A 19,442-nucleotide genomic window follows, 5' to 3' on the forward strand; every position below is an offset into this window, starting at 1 on the left:
AGAGTTGTTCCTGAGATACCTGCATGGAACTGTCCAGTATGCCAAAGGGTATTGATGTGGCTTTCAGTAAGTTGGAAATCAGACCCAAGCACTGTGTGTAAGCAGTTGGTGAAATCATGGAATATGTGAAGTTAACCTGGGAGTGAACTAAAGACAGTCCTGGGTAATTCCAACATTAAAGGGGCAGCATACAATTTTGAATGAGCACCAAATATATAAAGTCACTTTCAGATAAAATTAAGTTTTCCCTGGCACCTTGTTATAGCTCATATAAATTTATCAAAGTTCATTACCTTTTACTCTTTTACACCCACACCTCCCACACCTCGTTTAACTAGAGCAATTATATTACATAATCTGCTCATCCTGGGGCAAATTTTAAGATGTAGACTTTTTAACAGTGGAATACAGTATTTCCAACTACCTTTTAAATAAGGTTCTATGCATTGTTCAATTCAAATCTTTTGTTTAAACATATCGCTTTAAAGCAAATCTATTTTATTCTAGTTGGCAAACTAGAGAAAGTTTTGAGTACTGAATGCTAAACCTCCAGAAGTAGGATTAAAATTTTAGATGCTTGAGGATGCCAGGAAGCAACAACATTTCTGCATGCTACAGTAGAATAAAGGCTGGAAGGACACATCTGCCAAACTTTATGTTATAATTAAGTCACTTTGTACTGACATAGCTTTAGTTTAGAAGAGAATGTTTGTGGGGATTTTTAATCAGATAAAAATAGGGCTGCTGTTTTCTCTATACCAATTAACATAGTTGACATTTAGCCAGATCTACCCTGGACACAGCAGGGGATGTACAGTTTGTCCTGGTTCTGTGGGAAATGGAAAATGCAGTACTTGGCACAAGAAAAATATGTGAACCCAAAAAAATGTTGTCAAATACAGCAAGTCAAATTAAGTAAATTGATTTACTGAAGGGCAGTCTATGCTTTCGAGAGAAAAAAGCAGGAAGAAAGCCTCTTTGGACTACTAAAAAGCTGAAGAGACCATGAGTTTAACTATTAATATATGTTAATAAATGAGCATATTTAGTTACAGTCATTTTTTTAGCATTTAAATATGCAATTCTATGATGAGTTTAAGAAAGGAACTGATAGTGGCTCATTCACAGCATATAAAGACGTCTTAAGGCCGGGCACTGTGGCTCATGCCTGTAATCCCAATACTTTGGGAAGCCAAGGCAGGCAAATCACTTGAGGTCAGGAGTTCAAGACCAGCCTGGCCAACATGGTGAAACCCTGTCTCTACTAACAATATAAAAATTAGCTAGGAGTGGTGGTGCACACCTGAAATCCCAGCTACTCAGGAGGCTGAGGCAAGAGAATCGCTTGAACCTGGGAGGAGGAGGTTGCAGTGAGCTGAGGTCGTGCCACAGCCCTCCAGCCTGGGCGACAGAGTAAGACTCCATCTTAAAAAAAGACATGTTAAAAATTCTTAGCACAGAAAGATCACTTACATGCTATCTAACCCAATTCCTTCACTTACAGATGAGGAAAACTGATACCAGTGATGTTAAATTACTTTCATCAAGTCACACTGATAGGTTGCCTTCTCAGAACCTCTGCCACACATCCTTCAGCTCATGCACTAAAAACTTTATGACAATATCAACAATATGGTAACATTTCAAATAACTACAATGCTTGAAGAATAGTTTATTCTCATTCATTTAAAATTCTGATTAATGTTTTGAAAGAAAAGTATTTTTATATTTATAGCTTCTTAAAAATGTATCTCAGGTGTGTTAACTCATAGTAGCACCTTTACAAGTAATAGGTTGAAAACATGAAATTGCTGACATTACCTACTTTTATAAACCACAAAAACAGCAAATTTCAACCAGGTGCAGTGACTCGAGCCTGTAATCCCAGCACTTTGAGAGACTGAGGTGGTTGGATAACCTGAGGTCAGGAGTTTGAGACCAGCCTGGCCAACATGGCAAAACCCTGTCTCTACTAAAAAACACAAAAATTAGCCGGGCATGGTGGTGGGTGCCTGTAATCTCAGCTACTGGGGAGGCTGAGTCAGGAAAATCACTTGAACCTGGGAAGTGGAGCTTCCAGTGAGCTGAGATCACACCACTGCACTTCAGCCTGGGTGACAAAGTGAGATTCTGTCACACACAAAAAAGAAAAAAAGGAAAATTTTGGGACTTGTATTAGCCTCCAAGATGGATTTCAGTGATCTTTATCTATTGGTATTCAAATCCTTGTATAGCCCATGCCCAAGATGAACAGGAATGACCTGTGCAACTAATAGAATATTGAGGAATTGAGGATGTTTGACTTCTGAGGCTAAGGTCATAAACAATATTGCAGTTTCCACTTTGCTCTTTCTTGGCTTACTCACTCTGGCAGGAATCAGCCACCAAGTTATGAGAACACTCAAACAGTCCAAGGGAAAGGTCCATGTGGTGAAGAACTCAGACCTCCCGCCAACAGCCTGCACTAACTTGCCAACCTGTGAACGAGCCATCTTGGAAGCAGATCTTCCCACACCACAGTAAAGCCTCCAGAAGCCCTGACCAACATCTTGATTGAAACTCATGAGGCACCCTGAACCAGAACAAACCAGCTAAGCTGTTCCCAAATTCCTGGCCTATGGAAACTATGTGAAATACTGTTTTTTGTTTGTTTTATAGAGACAGCGTCTCCCTATGTTGCCCAGGCTGAGTGCAGTGGCTATTCACAGGCACACAATCAGTACACTACAGCCTGGAATTCCTGGACTCAAGACATACTCCTGCCTCAGCCTCCCAAGTAGCTAGGACTACAGGCACATGCCACAGTGCCCACTGAGATGCTATTGTTTTAAGCCACTAAGTCTTGGGATAATAGGTAACAAATATGGAGCTTTTACAAATATGTATCTGGGCCAGGCACAGGGGCTTATGCCTGTAATCACAGCACCTTGGGAGGCCAAGGCAGAAGGATCTCATGAGTCTAGAAGTTTGAGACCAGTCTAAGCAACATAGCAAGACCCTATTTCTACAAAAATTAAAATGAAGTAATTAGTTGGGCATCGTGGTGTGTGCCTGTAGTTTTTGCTACTAGGAAGGCTGAGGGAGAGAGATCACTTGAGTGCCGGTGTTTGAAGTTGTAATGAGCCATGATCGTGCCACTGCATTCCAGCCTCGGAGAGAGACCTTGTCTTTAAAACAAATAAACCAACAAACAATCTATCTACACACACACACACACACACACACACACATAATATATATGTGTGTGTACATATATATATATGACTAGAGGCCAGACATAGTGGCTCATGCCTGTAATCCCAGTATTGGGAAACTGAGGAGGAGGATTATTAGAGCTCAGAAGTTTGAGAACAGCCTGAGCAACATAGTAAGACTCCATCTCTATGAAAAAAAAAATGAAAGAAAATATAAAATAAAATAAGATATAGGACTAGAAAGTATTAGGAAAATTTACAGCATTACTATGGGGGAGACAAAGGAATGGCATTTTGTTTGTTTTAAAATATAGTTTATAGTTTATGTGGTTTCCTTGGACCAATATGACCCTTCCTAAATGCATTCCAGAGATTATTATTTTGGGTCTCATTCCACTACCCTCTAAGAAACTCTCCCTGAAAGGTGACTGAAGTTCAAACCAATGTTTCTCTGCTTTGATCCTCAGTAAACTTGTTGGACTTCACAGTTCATTCTTTTAGTATCTAGTTTCTAATTATTTCAAGTAAGCATTGCTTTTCTCTTCAATTAGATCAATTAGATTGTAAAATTCCTGCATCTTTTAATTGTTTTAGATCTCTTCCCTTCAACATAGTTGTCTGCTGGGGGCACCTTACATGAGTATGATTACTCATTTATTGATTGACCAAATTAATAGAATCGCTTCTTAACATAGTTTTCCTCCTTGAAGATCATTTTATCTTAGAAATGATTCTTTATTTCAGAATGTAGCATAGATTTTCAACATGGACATTTTTCCCTCAAGAAAATCATACAGTACTTTAAAACACCCAAGTCTATCGTATAATCATCTTCGAGTTATTCATATTTAAGAAATGTACTGAATTTTTTGCTATCACTTTGTGACTTTCTCCAATTGTGAGGCTACCAATTTTAATTATATTATTTTATAATTGCCAAAATACAAGTTAGGCCAAAAACAGCTTGCTGTGGCAACTGTACATGGACTCTGTCCTAAAGGCCCACCCCTAACATTTGTAGTGGTGGCACCAGATGATACATAGTGGCCTATATATCATATGTCTAAATATTTGAAAGTCAATTATCAAACTATCAAACTTTTAGGGAAAAAAAGTATGTTCTATTCTTCTACCTTGACAAATTTTCTTCCTAGTTATTTCTTCTCTGAATTTCAGTTTCATGTTTTCTATTTCTATTTTGACCTTAACTTGTATTCATTCTCAAAGTCCTAGAAGATTTAAAAAAAAAAAAAAACCAAAGTGACTGTATTCAGAGTGTTCAAATAGATCTTTCATCAAAAATTGTAAAGTAAATTTGAAAACTGGAAAATTCTCATTATTTAATGTTTGAAGGGAATTTTTCTAAAGCATTCAATATAATCTCTCCTGATCATTTTGTAGTTCATGAGTGTGATGACTGGTGTTCATGCACATGTGTAAGATGTGCCACCCTTGAACCTTATTACAGCATTGGCACATGACCTGTTTGACATTGTTATAAGTAAAATGTTTGCTCCTCAGTACTGCCAGGAAAAATTAACATTCAGACAAAAAGTTCTCTCAGCAAGGCAATTTTACTTTCTGCAAAAAGGGTACTACTTGCTAGCAGTCTTGCCACAAGAGTACAATGAACAAAAGAAAGGCAGGCATATTTATTCCTTATGCATCGGGTTCTTACTGCTGTGTCCAATCTCCATTGGTTGGAGCTAGACTACACAATCTAAACTAAAACCTGATTGGCTAACAACTTAAAACTTTTCTAAATAGGTAAAGGCAATGGAGAACAAAGGAAAAGAGGAAGTTGCTTTCGAAAGGACTTAGAAAAGTAATAACATTCCTAAATAAGGAAGGGGCATAGGCTGCAAACTGGGACATGCCTGTGAGCATGTCTAGCACAAATATCTTGGTTAAAGTACAAGGACATAGAATGTACTTATTCCTTTATGTCTGACAGCTACATAGGATAGGCCTTAAGAAAGAGTTATTAGCAAAAAGCAAGAAGGCATTGAAGAAAGTTAGTCTTTGAAAGAAATTACTATTTCTAACATTTATTATTATTCTTTAACAAGAAGGGAAACATTGAGGAGGAACTTTTTACTTTTCACAGACACAAAATAAGAAACAAAAGAAAAATAATAAACTCTCTTAAAATTTCTAAAGAGAAAAACAAATTATAACCATTGCGTATCAACTTTTTTTCAGATTCATCATCTCTGTAAAGATCCAAATTTTAAATCAAAAAAACTAAATAAAAATGTTTAAAAAATTTATTTGCATATATTTAAATATCTTAATAAAAATAAAACCATTTTCAATGATCACATTCAATGCCCATTCAGTGGCCAATGTAAAGAAGTGGTATTACACTTCATGCATGTTATATATAACCTTTATGTACACACATTTGAGTAATATCAACTGTTTTATCTTAGAAAATGTTCCTCAGCCACCATATTTAATTATTGCAATAAAATATTAGTTCACAAGTAGTAAGGAAATACAAATTAAAACATGATGAAGGACAGGCGCAGTGGTTCACTCCTGTAATCCCAGCACTTTGGGAGGTTGAGGTTGGCAGATAGTGAGGTCAGGAGTTTGAGACCAGCCTGGCCAACATAGTGAAACCCTGTCTCTACTAAAAATACAAAAAATTAGCTGGGTGTGGTGGTGAGCACCTGTAATCCCAGCTACTCAGGAGGCTCAGGCAGGAGAATTGCTTGAACCCCAGAGGTGGAGGTTGCAGTGAGCCAAAATTGTGCCATTTCACTCCAGCCTGGGTGACAGTGCAAGACTCCATCTCAAAAAAAATACATACAAAAATTAGCTGGGTGTGGTGGCACAGGCCTGTTCCCAGCTACATGGGAGGCTGAGGCAGGAGAGTCACTTGAACTTGGGAGGCAGAGGTTGCGGTGACCCAAGACTGTGCTACTGCACTCCAGCCTGGGCAACAGAATGAGACTCTGTCTCAGAAAAAAAAAAAAAAAAAAAGAAAGAAAAGCAAGCAAATGGATGCTTTGTGTGCTGGAAAATGATACTACATTATGCAAAAATCTCTTGCACTCTTGCTAACTGAGAGGAAAGATCTGAAAAGTTAGTCTCTTCTCCTACCTAGGTGCTTCTGTTATCCACATTTTCCTAATAAATTGCTCATGTTCATCTCCAAATCTGATGGTGGTATAATTCAGAAGACATCACAGGATTTGGGCACAATTGCCTTTTCATTTAATGACATACGGTAAGAGATATAAAGAAGCATTTCCCTGGGCCTTAAATGCTGTTAAGCACAGGAGTGGATGTGTAAGATCACACTGTGTCAATGCTAAGAACCAGATCTTGAGCGTCAGAGGTGCCCATGTGTTATTTAATAAATTTATTTTTTGTGTTGTGATATGTAGGGCCTTCTAAAGCACAGGGCCTAAGACTAGGGCCACTTTGCCCAGGTAGCAGGGTTGTACTATTGTACCAAAAGTTAATCACCAGAAGTCAGAAAATTTATTCGAGTTTCATGTATGATTTACAGATTAAATTATTTTATTATATATATTTTTTTAATGGCAGGGTCTTGCTCTGTCACTTAGGCTGGAGTGCAGTGGTGTGATCTCAACTCACTGCAACCTCTGTCTCCCAGGTCCAAGTGATTCTCCTTCCTCAGGCTCCCGAGTATGAGGGATTACAGGCAGGCACCACCACACCCAGCTAATTTTTGTATTTTTAGTAGAGACAGGGTTTCACCCTATTGGCCAGACTGGTCTCGAACTCATGACCTCAAGTGATCTGCCCACTTGGCCTCCCAAAGTGCTGGGATTACAGGCTTGAGCCACCAAACCGAGCCCATATTAAATAATTAAGTTATTCATAGTGATCTCTTGATGAGAGTGCAGACTCTTGAGAAATGGTGATTGGGTTCACATCTCAACGTTGTCAGTTAGTTGTGTGACTTTGGGCAGTTTACTCAACTTCCTGTGCCTCAATTTCCTCAACTGTAAAACAGGGATTAAAAATAGTAATATCTTGGAGGATGGTTGCTATGCTTAAAATCCAGTCTTACTGAGGAAGGTGCTGAGAACAGGACATGGATCATAGCAAGTTCTATATATCTATTGCTCTTACTACATGTGCACTCTCCAAAGCATTCTGTAGAACCTAATCCACTCTTGGAAATAACACAATAATTAATGATAATTATAATAATTACAGTTTTTGAATACCTCCCATGTGCCAAGCACAGCATTTATATTATTTCATTTAATCCTCAGAATCCTGACAGGTAGGCATTATTCTCAATTCTCAGAGGAAGAAACTGAAATTAAGAAAGGTGAAGTCATCTGTTCAAAGGCATAGATAGTAAGTGACAGAGCTGAGCTTTAAATGGAAGTTTTCTGAATCCTAAACCTGTGCTCCTTCTACTTTGTTCTTGGTGAACAAAGTATGTCTCTTAATCCCAAATTCCTGGTTCTGCGATCATAGAATACAATGGTTCTGTTATTTGTAAAGATGAAAATTACAAATAATATGTAATCACCAAACTGAGCTCCTTAAAGGCAGAGATTGTTTCATTCTGCCCACCCCCCAGCACAATGCCTGAAGCACAGTAGATAAATAATATTTGTCCAAACAGTGATGACAAACTGTTTGGAGACAACAATATGCTAAGGAAATGAACAAATATGGAGACAACAATATGCTAAGGAAATGAACAAACTTTTTTTCTTTTTTTTTTGAGACATGGACTTGCTCTATCACCTGAGCTGGAGTACAGGGTGTAATCTGGAACTCCTGGGCTCAGGTGATTCTCCTGAAATTGTTCAATTTCACTACAGGCTGGGTGACAGGGAAGAATCTTGTCTGTTAAAAATAATGATCATCATCATTTTTAAAGTTCAGTTATACTTACACCCTCTGATGTTGCTTTGACATTTTTAACTATGACATATAGACCTTGACTCTCCCTTGAATCTTACTGAAATGAAGACCAGGTTATTCAATTTTCTTCTGGCTTTAACTATTATTCCCATGATCCTTGCTAGAAAACAAATTACAGGATATTTGGAGATATTTCCTTGTTTAGATTTGAATTGCCTGAGCTATTTTTTTTTTCTCAGAAAAATCTCATAGTACACACAGTTTCATACCAGCTTGGCACATGGTTATTTGGCCCATCTGCCATTTTAAATAACATTTAAATTTAGGTTTATATATTTTTAGGGATATGGTGGTGATGCTATACAGTTTTATTCCGAGAGTTTCAGTTCTTCAGGAGTTCCACAAGGAGCAACCTGCATGTGGTACTGAACAATGTCTTTAGATGCATTTTCTACCAAGATTTAGGGGAAAAATGAAACCTCCTCAAGTGTATCTCTCTTCTGCTTCACCAGAGAAGCAGCAGTTTATTTACACTTGAGTTCAGATTAGGAAAAAAGAGTGGGGGGGGCGGGGTTTCAAGCAAACTCATACAGCATAAGCTCAACTGCCTGGCAACTGCTAATCAAAATGGTGGTGGAAAGAGACTTGTGTAAGACACAATCTCAAATATCTACTTCCTCATCCTTTCTTAGTGATGAAAACTTTATTTTGGCTGGGTTTGTAGCCACTCAAAAAGAAAGGAAAAGAAAAGAATAAAAAACCCTTGCACTTAGGTATGTAGGTATGTGACAAAATTCTAATCAATGAGGTATCATTGAAATTGTTTTTTTTGAATTTCCAGGACGGCTCCTTAAAGGGAGATCATACAGACAGATCATCTCTGTCTCCTTCATTTGGGCTGGAAATAAAACATGATAGCTGAAGTGTGAGCAATGCTTCTGGGCTATTAGGTAGAAGCCATGTGGCAGAGCAATGGGGTAAGAGTCTGTGTGCATGATGACCATAGAACCGTTATACCAACTCTGGACAGCTTACTTCTAAACTTCATTTATGTAAGAGAGAAATGAATTTATATATTGTCTAAGGCACTTATTATTTGCTGTTTTCTGTATCTCTCATCTATACCCAATTCCAAGAAACAAAAGGATCCATGAGGATCTTCATATATTGTTCTATCTTGGAAAAAGTCAAAAAAAAAAGGATCTGACTTTATGATAGTCCTCACCCCAAATATTACTCTATTTCCACCTGGTCTATGAAAGCCAAAGACATCTGTACAGCCTCTTAAAAGAGAGGGAATTTGTCAATTAACTCTAGTTTATGAATATGGTAGCAATTTCTCAGATAATATGCTTATATTTTCCCAAGATGGACTAATTAAATATTCTGGGTTTTGTTCTATGAAATTAGTTTAAAAGATTTCTCTGTACTCAAAAAAATTAATTAACTGTTAATAACTCTTAATTGGTCCTTTAAGATCTCTAGAATCTTTTCCTAGAGTACCAAGTAAGGCAAACTAGCCAAATGTGACCTTTTTTTTTTTTTTGAGATGGTGTTTCACTCTTGTTGCCCAGGCTGGAGTGCAATGGTGTGATTTCGGTTCACTGCAACCTCCTAGGTTCAAGTGACTCTCCTGCTTCAGTCTCCTGAGTAGCTGGGATTACAGGCCCCCACTACCACACCCAGCTAATTTTTGTATTTTTAGTAGAGACAGGGTTTCAACATGTTGGTCAGGCTGATCTCAAACTCCTGACCTCAAGTGATCTGCCCACCTTAGTCTCCCAAAGTGTTGGGATTACAGGCGTGAGCCACTGCTCCCGACCCCAAATGTGAATTTAACCTTAAGCATCAAACTGTTTTATACATTACATTGAAAAGTTCCTCACAGCTGTTTCCCCAGGAAACCTAGTTTTCTTTTCAAATGTTCCCTCATTTTTGCATTCTAACCTCTAAAATGTTTCAATCTGTTATAATATATTGAGTCTTATAAGGTTATAAATTAATTCTTTTTAAGTTTGATTTTTACCCTAGAAAAGAGATTTTACATGATCGATCATAAATAATTAGTAGGGAGGTAGCCAAAAGTAGAGAATGGGAACATAAAATAAAATTAAAAAAAAAACTTCAACCCAGAAGAAAATTTATCTTTAAGTTTTCTTTCACATTAAACTTTTTGGCTAAGTAAATTCTTATAAGAAAAACCAAATGATTTTTAACCAGCAGGAACAAAAGCCTAGTAAAACCAAAAGACAGGTTTCCTTATGATCTAATAAGGTAATTTGTCTTCAAAATTAGCAAAGTGCTATTGCTAAAATAGCACTTAGGAGACAATGCTCAAATATTCTCCCAATGGGAATAATGTACATGATTCAGACTGTGGGCAATGACAGCATAGGGTGACTTATGGGAAATGTACACAATTGCCAAATCATATCCTTGGGCACCAGACTGTGTATGAATCTTCTACCCACTACCAATTAATGTCTCTAAGATATGTTGACAGACCTATTTGTCATGTCTCTTTAGTCTGCGGTGTGGTGTAATACAAAGAGCACTGGGTTGAAGGTCAGAAATGTTAGAGTCTAGTTCAGGTTCTAACACTTGTGGCATTGTGTATGTCACTTGATCTTGCCTGGTGTCAGTTTCCTCATCTGTAAATTGAGGTTAAATGATACCTACATTACTCGCTTTACATATCTGTTGTGAAGATCAAATGATATGTATTTATGGGTGCTTTACAAATTTTAAAATGTTAAATATTTGATTACTACAAGTTTTTTCACATATACCTTTGGCCCTACCTAGAAGTCCTCTCCCTCCCTTCCTTCCTTTTTTCCTTCCCTCCCTTCTTCCTTCCTTTATTCCTCTTTCCTTCCTTCCTTTTTTTCCCTCCCTCCCTCTTTTCCTTCCTTTCTTCCTTCCTTCCTTCATTTTCTTTCTCTCTCTCTTTCTCTCTCTCCTTCTTTTTTTTGAGATGGAGTCTCACTCTGTTGCCCAGGCTGGAGTGCAGTGGCATGATCTTGGCTCACTGCAACCTCCACCTCCCAGGTTCAAGCAATTCTTCTGCCTCAGCATCCTGAGTAGCTGAGGTTACAGGTGGGTGCCACCCTGCCCAGCTAATTTTTGTATTTTTTGTAGAGATGGGGTTTAGCTATGTTGCCCAGGCTGGTCTTTCTTTTCGTAGAGAGAGCACCTTGCTTATTTTGCCTAGGCTGGTCCAGAACTCCTGGCTTCAGGTGATCCTCCCGCCTTGTTCTTCCAAAATGTTTATTGCTTATTTGTTTTATTTGTTTTGTTTTGTTTGAGATGAAATCTCACTCTGTCACCCAGGCTGGAGTGCAATGGCGTGATCTTGGCTCACTGCAACCTCCAACTCCTGAGTTCAAGTGATTCTCTTGCCTCAGTCTCCAGAGTAGCTGAGATTACATGCATGTGCCAACACCCCAAACTATTTTTTTTGTATTTTTAGTAGAGATGGGGTTTCACCATGTTGGTTAGGCTGGTCTTGAACTCTTGACCTCAAGTGATCTACCACCCTCAGCTTTCCAGAATACTAGGATTATAGGCATGAGCCACTGCGCTCAGCCCAAAATGTTGAGTTTACAGATGTGAGCCACCAAGCCCAGCAACTTCTAACATTTCTTTTCCTCAAAATCTCTTTGAAAATTAGGAGCCAGTCTAGAAGGTCTTTCAGTGACCTCTCTCAAGAGCAAATCACAACCTTCTGAGCCTCTGTCTATATATGAGAAGTTGGAATAGATTAATAGGCCCAAATTTTATTTCAAAGCAGAACATTTTTTAATAAACTTACTCTGAAGATCAGCATGTGAAATGGACAGAAACAGGTTTGCTCTTGGTTGAGATGGTTGAAGCTGGAATGAGGATAATTCAGAGTCCTACCTAATTAGACTTCTTTCCCTCACTGTATTTCTAGCTCCCTTTTCAGCAGCCGCTGAGGCTCCTCACAACAAACCTCAGATCCTTCCCACTCTAACCTTCTACAGTGTTGATGGTATGATTCCAACCCTTATGTTTCTATCATTCTTCAAGCAAACTCTCTGTATTATAAAGCAGTAAAGAATATCTGTAAAATGTTATAGATGGACAGATGTCTTGGCCTCTCCAATGACTTAAATACCAGGTAGTCCATCATTCCATCATCTGAATCATTCTGAACTCTTGTTAGTCACCCAACAAATTTGTTGAAATGTAGCCAAGTCAATCAAGCCAGACAGGTACCAAATTTCTTGAGCTAAAAGATAACTTTAAAAAGTTATGTAAATTATCTCCAAGGTTCTCATGGAGTAGGAACTCTGCATGAAACTATAAAATATCAGATGGGCAATTCTCCAAGTTGTTCTCCACTAAATATACAGCAATACTGCAGGCTATTTGAATCTCTTTTAAGTAAGAATGACTCAGAGATTAAGAACCCATTTATAATAAAGGAAAAAATACAATGCCATTTCTCAATGGCCCAAACAAGAGAGATTGTTTTAGGAAGTTGGCTCCAGAATACACAGATCATATAATCACACGGTGTCAGAGCTGGAAATGATGTTAGACCATAACCAGTCCATTTTACAAATGACAAATATGAAGTTCAGAAAGAGTGTAAGTGAGCTGTCCAAGGCTAAGGATGCATTCAAGCTTCATTAAATAAGCATTAACTGAGTGCTATGTGCCAGGTGATAGATAGGAAGGCAAATAAAACATGATCTTTGTCCAGGTAGTGGAAGAAGACACATAAACAAGTGAATAATTGCAGTTATATTGTTGCAGCACTGGGACTCCAACCCTGTGTCTAAGTTCATAATCAAAGGTCTATCCCACCACCTTATACTGCCTCACAACTAAAAAGCTTGAGAAATTAGTAGTGGGGAGCCATGGTCAATATAGCCAGAAATATGTTAACGTCAACTAAGCCTTGGTCTTTGGGGTGCACAGGTACTTATCCACCTTTCTTGAGGACCTGTGAATAATAAAGAGGATTCTATTCTTATATGAAAGGAAATTCTCACAAAGATTCGCCAATACTTATGAAGACTTCTTAGAGTATTGAGGAAACCATGAATGGTAAATGCCTACAAAGAAAAGTAATTACAGTATGGTCTTTGCTCTGACTTTTGAAGAAGTTACCACCATGGTCAAAGTCATGAAAATTCTATTACCTACTGGCATACTTTTCAACCTACTTAAGTAAGAAAAGCACATTTTAATTAGCTGTATGTATGTTTCTTTTTCCTTAATGTATAAAATATTGAAGAAATACACAAATATTTCAAAGATCTGTACCATCATCCAAAAAGGACAACAAATGCGAAAGCCAAACAATAACCTGGGCAACATAGTGAGACCCTGTCCAACCTCACCCTCATCAGCTGTCCATTCAATAAAAAATGAGCAACTTTATGAACAGATATTATGCTTAGAAATTAATTACAATAGAATGAAAGTGTACACTCACATTTTTATGAAAAAATGCATCTATGCATAAAAGCAAGTTTGGAAGACTACACATTGAAACATTAAGAATAAAAGAAAACTTTAAGGAAAATATAAACAAATCCTTAACAGTTATATAGAATTTATACACAATAAAAGTAAAAGTAGCTGAGCTTGGTGATGTGTGCCTGCAGGCCCAGCTACTGCGGTGGCTGAGGCAGAAGGATTGGTTGGGCTCAGGAGTTCAAGTCTGTAGTGTAAGCCTGTGAATAGCCATCATACTCCAGCCTGGGCAGAATAGCCATCATACTCCAACCTGGGCAGAATGAGTAAGTGCTCATCTCAAAAAAGGAAAAGTAACCAGAATCTTTTATTTTAAACTCTTATATATAATTTTTGTAATTTCTAATGTCTCTGGAATGGGAAAAAAATACCCAAATCCAACCATTGAGAGTACAGTTGAGAATTGTTAGTGATCATGTTTAGACTTTTCATATAACTGGTAGTTCCAGACCCTCCGAAAACATTACATGTCAAATATTTAAGTTATGGAAATTATCATCAATGTTACTCACTGAATGTCAAATGAGAAGTAGTCACCAACAAGAATCTATAGTGTAGTTAATTAGATAAAATATTTATTCAATTGAACCAACATTTGAGTACCTTCCACATATATAGTTTTAGCCAGGAAAAAAAAATATAGAAATATACTAGCTAAAACAGAAAAAGATAATTTTAGTAGGAAACAACTAAGGAACAATGTGAAAGTAATTTATAAACAAATATATGGTGGTATAATCTATAATGTCTAATGTCTGATGTCTGATTTAATAGCCCTAAAGCATGTTCATCTCAAACTGTAGTGGATGAGAGCAAAATAAACAATTAGCTTTTCTGCGTTGCATCGAAACAACACAGACATAAACATACGCACAAACTTATAGGAAGTTCTGAAACAGAGCATCAGCCACTGTGTGGTAGTTATGGCCTAGGGCAATCAAGAAGAGCCTGGCTCTTTTTAACGAAAATTATCTGTAAGTCACCAACAATTGCCATGGCTTTAGCTGATCACAGGGCTCAGAGGCAAAACTGAAAACAATGAATCAACAAAACAGTTAGTAGCTACGTTCAGGCCAATAGGACAGTAGCTGGCTCCTAGTAAGAGCTCAGTAAATGCTCTCTGTTGAATCATCATTCATTTTTAAAGAGCTGCTGGTAATACACTGCTCTATCCAACTCCTCTCACACCTTTTCCTCTTCATTTTCTCACTTCTCTGAGTCCCTGTCATATAGAACACACAAAGAGAATAATCATCCAAAATGTCATCTTTGAAGGAAATAGAAAATTTATATCTGGAGGACAAACACTTAAAAATACAAAGGTTTCTGAACCTAAAAGGTACAATTAGCTAGAGGTCCATCTAAAAAAAAAAAGAAAGAGTAAAAACAATTTGGGTTCAAATTGAAGAGATTTTTGTGTTGTTTTTATACAAAATATTTCAAGCTTTGTCTCTGAAGCTTAGAGATTTACTAACAGCATATTAAAATGAAGCTAGCTGGTTAACTCACAGGTTAAGTCTTGTAGGTATAAACCATTATTATTTTAATTATTACAGTTAATAATTATTATAGTAAACATTCATATAGTACTATACATTACTGAAATGCTTTATAATATTCTTGGCTCTTATTCTTCTAATACTAAATTAGTTAAAACTAAAAGCAATTCTTTTTTATTCATTAATGAGAATGAAGTTTGACTGCTTTGTGGAATCTACAGAAAAAAAGACAGGTGGACTAAAAGTTTAAATATTTGGTATAAATTTCAATTAAAATATTTAACTGGATAATTTGACTAGAAGCATAAGAAGTACACATTAAAAAATTAAATTATTAAAATTTTATTTTGAATTTTGCTTATAATTATAGAATATAACAGATAGTCTATATCAGTGTTTTCACAACTTTTCTCATGGTATGAATCATGAGGAGTATTTGTTAAAAATATAGTTCCTTAGCTTCCAAGCCTTGGAATTTCTGAATCATCAAGTCTGCGATGAGTCCAGGGAAATTGTATTTTTAACAAATACCATAAGAAATTCTTATTATTGGGAAAATTTGGGAAAGTCATTTCTGTAAACTAGTATCCAATTCCCTGGCCCCATAAAAACTGGGAATACATAAATTTTACTTGTATCTTCAATGTTTCACCCATCGGCTTCAAGGGTTTTGACATCTCTTTTGATCTTCATAGCATTCCATTAGATAGAGAGTGTTACCATTTCCATGAATCAAACTCTGAAAGTTTGAATAACTAGACCAACAGAAAAGTTGAATAACTAGACCAAGATCTCAAAGCCAGATCTACTTGGCTCCAAAAGCTATGCTGAATCACATTACTGTATTTTCTTCTGTACATTGCCAAATCTTGCATCTCAGACAAAGAAAGGAAAAGGAGAGGTAAAGAAGAAAGCATAATTGCAGTAAGTGCACTCCAGCTTTTCAAGAGATTATTGCATTCTACAGTAATTAAAAAGTTAAATCCACCTTAAAAGTCTCCAGTTGATATATAAAATTGTTTTAAAAGAATCATGTGAAAGTCCCAGGGGAAGATTAGGGATGGTCATAAAATAGATTAAAGATTATAATTAATTCTATATTAGTGTTGACGTAAGTGTTATTTTTGTGAGGAAGATCTAGTGTCTTATTTCTCTAAAGCTTGCAATTCAAACTACAAGATATTCTTTTCTGGTATGTGCAACTCTTAATCTTGACTGGAAAAAAAAACTAAGAAAATCATGTTCAGTACATATGTCTAACTTCTTATTCTACCTTGATGATAGGAAGGGAAATCCTTTAAAGTCTCTTGATAAGTAAGCCGAGTTATAAGAATCAGGTTGTCATGTACAAATGCAAGAAATAATTCACCTGAGTCAAGCTAACTTTTTTAGAGAATGCAAGCTGAGTTGAGCTAGTTTTTGTGCAGAACACACGCTCTAATATTACCTTGAAAGACCTAGCAAACAAAACCTTCAGGCTTTTGATGCAGAAATGGGACAGACAATCTGTGACAAGAAAAAGGGGAATATGTCAAGTTGCTTTTGAAATCAACACCCCCCCCACACACACACCCTTTTATTTTGTGGTATTGGTCTAATGTAGACAATGGTGATTATTTTTTAATTTTATTACAGGATATGGCTACTTCCTTGGCTTTCAAAAAATTCTACTTCCTCCGTTTGTTTCTATCAATGTGTTATATTTCTGCTTTACAACTGTGAGGGGAGGTGGTCTTGGAAACAGACTAGTGTCCATATGGGACGGGGTGGGGTTGGATTTATGGCTTAGGAGTGATCACAGTTTGGTAACGAGCTTAGCTCAGGGGCATTTCCAAAAAGGTAACGGAGGGATCAAGCAGTAAGAGGACAGTTACAGCTACAAGCCTGTATAGTGAAAATGGAGTTAAAGGGTCTGATAGGCTGAAAGGGTCTTGCTATAAAGCAATTACCAAAAACCATGGCATTCCATTTCTTCTTATATAGACATGATACACCAGAAATTAATCTAAGAACTTTGTGTTAGAAAGCTAAGTAACATCCCAGGGAAGAAGTTTCAACACTTGGGGGAAAATGATTTTCAATCACTTTCAAAGTACAATTTGCATATGAAAAACCATCCTACTGATTATATAGCATTCTAGGTCCTAAGAGCTACCATTGCTTTGCTAACCTTGACAGTGTTTGGTGGTTCTGGTTTGCAGGATGTCTGGCTACTAACTTGATTCTTTTTGGCCCCAAGATAAAATTATTCCAATCACTATCACAGTAGCCCAAAGAACATGTTTCCTTTGGTGAGTTGATTTGGCTACCAGTGCCTTGGAAGAAAGGCCAAAAGTCAAGAGAAATCGAAGGGCTTTGGGTAATGGTTAAGTAGCTACTTCATATTTCAAAGGACAGACACTTGAAGTCCATAGTGAACTCCAATGTGTGAGTGGAATAATTTACCTGCTGTTTTAGGCCATTCTCACACTGTTATAACAAAATACCTGAGACTGGGTAATTTTTAACAGGAAGCGTGGCAGCATCTGCTTAGCTGCTGGGGAGGCCTCAGGGAACTTAGAATCATAGCAGAAAGTGAAGGGGAAGCAGGCACATCTTACATGGCTGCAGCAGGAGCAAAAGAGAGAGTCGGGGGAGGTGCTAGACACTTTTTTTTTTTTTGATACAGTCTTGCTCTGTGGCCAGGTGCCAGGCTGGAGTGCAGCGGCATGATCTCAGCTCACTGCAACCTCCACCTCCCAGGTTCAAGTATTTCTCCTGCCTCAGCCTCCCTCACTCCCTATCATGAGGACAGCACTGAGGGGATGGTGCTAAACCATTCATGAGAAACCACCCCATGATCCAGTCACCTCCCACCAGGCCCCACCTCCAACATTGGGGATTACAATTCAACATGAGATTTGGATGAGGACAAAGATCCAAACCTTATCACCTGCCCACCACCAGCACGTTGTTCTCTTGTCCATTTGCTTTTGCTTTTCTCTTCCTCTCTTTCACTGCCTATTTTTCTGTTTCTTGGTATGTGTGTATCTTGTTTGTTCTTTTTTTCTCCTGTCTCTTCTCCTCCTTTATCAATTGTATTCTCCTCTGTGTTTGTCTCTTTCTTTGACTTTCTTTTTTAAAAAATATAACTAATTTTAATAGACAAATGATAATTATACATATTCATGGGGTACATAGTGACGTTTTAATACATATAATGTACAGCGATGTGATCAGGGTAATTAGCATAGCCATCCTCTCAAACATTTATAATTTCTTCGTGTTAGGAACATTCACTATCCTCCTTCTAGCTATTTGAAACTCTGTAATGTATTATTGTTAATTATAGTCATCTTCCAGTGCTATAGAATGTTGTTGGCCGTGAGATCGGCACTTCTGCCAAGGATCTCTTGACCAGCAAGAGGGTCCTAATACCTGGAAGAGAGAGTGCGCGGAAGAGAAGAGAGAGAGAGAGATGGGTCTGGAGGGCTGATAAGAGATATGCTCAGATCAGCGATTTATTCTTTGTGCACATGTTCTTATATATGATTTTACATACAGTGACTGACGTCAGTCTTCTTACAGAATCATTATCAGGGGGAAAGAATAGAAAGTCACAAAGTAACCAAGGAAGGGAACAACATACAAGTTTACCTAAAGGTCACAAAAGATTCTTATCCTTTTATCCATTGTTACAGAAAATGACGTTAAGACAGGTGGGCAAGCAATAAATCAGGAGGGGAACAATTTTGTAGTGATTCAGTGAATGATCTCAATGTTTCTGTGGCTACGGGTAAATAGAGTCATAGAACTAGCCCAGAACATTGACTTCAGGAGAAACACAATAATCTGGCATTACTTCAGTCATGCCTTAGAAGCAGTGAACTGAGAGTGACTCTCTGCAAGCTTAACATTTCCCACGTCTTCCTGTAGCCACCTCACTCGACTGCACCCAGTGGAGAGAGACGTGTCTGGGCTCAAACCCCGTCATGGCGGAGACACGGAGGGGCCTCTACGCTGGTGGGGGATCCCCACAATAGAACACTTAGAACACTATCACTTGTTCCTCCTATCTGGCTGTGATTTTGCTTTATTTAACAAACCTCTCCCTATCCCTCCCTTCCTCCAACTTTCTTTTACCTCTTCTCCTCTTTACTCACCTCCACTCTCATGGCCATCTTTCAAATCAACCAAATATGGAATTTAAATACAGCATTTTAGATATTCATATTTGTAAGAAATAATTTTATACTTGCAATTCTTAATTTTAATAGCATATGTTTGTATATATCTTTCTTAAAAAGGAATTTAAGACCAACAACTTAACTTTTACTTCTGACAGGATTCTTGTTGTTTTCTATAGGCCAGCGAGTCTGAATAGACAAAATATTTCTTA

At 37.5% G+C, this 19,442-nt stretch overlaps 1 non-coding gene across 1 annotated transcript; it reads left to right on the forward strand.

Annotated features, from left to right (window-relative positions):
• Positions 1–4,583: 4,583 nt before the first annotated feature.
• On the forward strand, positions 4,584–4,686 carry LOC135270339 (small nucleolar RNA U13). The gene has a single exon (XR_010338498.1). It is a non-coding gene; the product is annotated as a small nucleolar RNA U13 (small nucleolar RNA).
• The last annotated feature ends 14,756 nt before the right edge of the window (positions 4,687–19,442 follow it).

The sequence above is a fragment of the Aotus nancymaae genome, unplaced genomic scaffold, assembly GCF_030222135.1.
Source record: "Aotus nancymaae isolate 86718 unplaced genomic scaffold, 86718_ANA_hifiasm-v0.15.2.pri h1tg000059l, whole genome shotgun sequence".
In the NCBI taxonomy this organism is placed as follows: domain Eukaryota; kingdom Metazoa; phylum Chordata; class Mammalia; order Primates; family Aotidae; genus Aotus; species Aotus nancymaae.